Consider the following 2,817-nt stretch of genomic DNA (forward strand, 5'->3'; position numbering starts at 1 on the left):
TAACACAATAAATATATGCATAATGAATCTTTCATAATGTCTACAATTCGTGTTATAATGAGAGGATTCGTGAGCACGCAAATATCAGCACTTCATTGCTCAACGCTGCAAACACGCGTTATAGCCTAAATAAAAACTCTGCATACGCTTGCACCTGTTAATCGTTTATATTTTATACTCCTTTACTAAAAAAGTAATCAAATTACAGTAACGCGTGACCAAGTAATGTGTTACTGCCCAACACTGGATACCGTACCCTACAAAAATGTTTCCAGGTGGCAGTGCAGGGGTCCCACTAATGGTTGTGACCTCTATGGCGATGGGTTTAGGGCAGACCTGCAGTGGGTATTTTATCAGGAGTAAGGACAGCGTCTCATAGTCTCCTACTCCACTGGGGTCATCTCGGTCAAGCCAGGGTGTCCTACATTCTAATAGAGGAAAACCAACTGGGTAAAATCTTCTCATTTAAGATCAAAATGTCAGACACAATTTTTATTGTAGAAGAATTACCCAATATCTAGGTTAAGACAGTTTCACAAATTATTTTAGTTTTATGATCTGTTTTAGTTACACTCTTCAAAATCTTATTTCCTTCCCAAAGCTTTCTAAAATGTAAGATGAATAAAATCTCCACACTATTTAATGATCTTGTACATAACTAGTCAGGTTATGCATAACACTCTTGGTCTTATTTCAATGTTTTCTTTTGGTACTTATATTTTTTATCATATACCTTTTAACATATACATATACATTTATATAATTTAAGGTGAACAAGCAATTTAGACAATTTAATGATTTGTAAACTGTTAGTCATTTGGTAACACGCTGGATCTGTTTTTGTGTGCAAATGTCACTCACTTGAACACCATTCATCTGGGCAGGTGAAGCGCACCTTATAATCAGCACAAAATCCTGGTTTTACGTGTTTGCAAAAAAAAACAGATGCTGAAATAGATCTTCAGAAAATACAAAATAATTTAAGAACATCATTAAAAAAAAAGTACACAAAGTTTTTGTTTCTTGACATACTCAGTGTTACAACTTAATAGACTCACAGTATAATCTAATTTCCAGTTTGAAATGCTGGCTGGCCAGAGACGGTCTGAGCCTGTATTCCGATTGGATTAGGACATATTTCTCCAGGGAATTTATTGTGAAGGTCCATCAAGAGTTCGAAATCGCCTCCTTTTGTAGGGTCGTCAAAATCAAACCACCTTGTTACACACTCTGATGAATACCATACAGAGAAAATCGTTATGTCAAAAAAACTAATCATATAACATACAGTAATAAAGTAGATCAAATGAATATACATACTTGGTTGGCAAAAACTCCTTGGACATGTGAAACGAACCTTGTAGTCCTTACACCACCAACTCCACCACCACCATCCATGTAGTGGTTGATTCACACAAGCAAAGCCCTGTGTTGGATCATATCTGCAGAAAAAGAGTACATCTTCTAACATTATTTCTGTGAATGTAAATGTGTATACGGGCAATTAGCATGCATTCTCTTCTTCTCCTAAACTCCATATTTCAGTACTTTCACTAAAGTACAGAAATGGTTGGAGTTGCAAGGGCTAAACTGAAAGCGATCTGCAACAGATATTCTGTGCATAGAAGTAATTCAAACATGTTTGGTGGAATAGGCACATTGTCTTTAGATTAACAATGTATACATATCATTATTTATTTTATTTGATGGAAGTTTAAAATGGAACATATGAAGTTGTTTGTCGTACATTGGAAAATGTCCATTCGGCATTACAGGGATCCCACTAGTGGTTGCGACCTCAATAGCGATGGGCTGAGCGCAGACCTGTAGTGGGTATGTCAACATGATTGATGACAGAGTCTCCCAGTCTCCTTCTTTATCTGGATTATCTTGGTCAAACCAGGGTGTCCTACATGCTAACAGAGGAAACCCAACTTGATAAATACCATGATCTTATCCAAAACCAACAAAAGATCATCACATTGATTTCTGCTTTAGAAAGGAAAAATTCTAAATATTTTTGACAGATTCCTAGTCTTACATCTGAATTATTTTAGAGTTTTGGTATTATTTTGCATGGCATTTTTGCAAATCACACCTACAGTTCTTACAAGTTTTTATAATGGAAGGTGAACAAGCGTTTTAGACAATTTAATGATATTGTAAACTGCTAATCAGTTATTTGGTAAACCTAGTGAAAAATAAATATACTAAAATATATTTGAAATACATTTATTTCATGCCAAGTATACTACAAATACATTTACACATTTATGTACTTAATAAAAATACCCTGCAATTGTAATTTCAGTATACTAAACTGTTGTGCTTAAAGTCTGCTAAATTGGAACAACAAATTTTGTACTTAATGCACTTTAATTGTGCGCAAGTGGTGCTGAAGTCCAACTAAAGATTTACCAAAGTATATTTGTGACCCTGGACCACAAAACCAGTCATAATTTTTTGAAATTGAGATTTATACATCATCTGAAAGCTGAATAAATAAGATAAATAAAAAATATTTGGCTGAGATACAAGTATTTGAAAATCTGGAATCTGAGGGTGCAAAAAAAAAAATCCAAATATTGAGAAAATCGCCTTTAAAGTTGTCCAAATTAAGTCCTTAGCAATGCATATTACTAATCAAAAATTAAGTTTTGATATATTTACGGTAGGAAATTTACAAAATATCTTCATGGAACATGATCTTTACTTAATATCCTAATGATTTTTGGCATAAAAGAAAAATCAATAATTTTGACCCATACAATGTATTGTTGGCTATTGCTACAAATATACCCCAGCAACTTAAGACTG

General features: G+C 33.9%; 1 pseudogene; it reads right to left on the reverse strand.

Moving 5' to 3' along the window:
• The window catches only part of LOC107745473 (uncharacterized), an 8,090-nt pseudogene that overhangs the window by 2,184 nt on the left and 3,089 nt on the right, over nucleotides 1-2,817 (reverse strand).

This window comes from Sinocyclocheilus rhinocerous, unplaced genomic scaffold, assembly GCF_001515625.1.
Source record: "Sinocyclocheilus rhinocerous isolate Xijiao unplaced genomic scaffold, SAMN03320098_v1.1 scaffold2754, whole genome shotgun sequence".
Classification (NCBI taxonomy): domain Eukaryota; kingdom Metazoa; phylum Chordata; class Actinopteri; order Cypriniformes; family Cyprinidae; genus Sinocyclocheilus; species Sinocyclocheilus rhinocerous.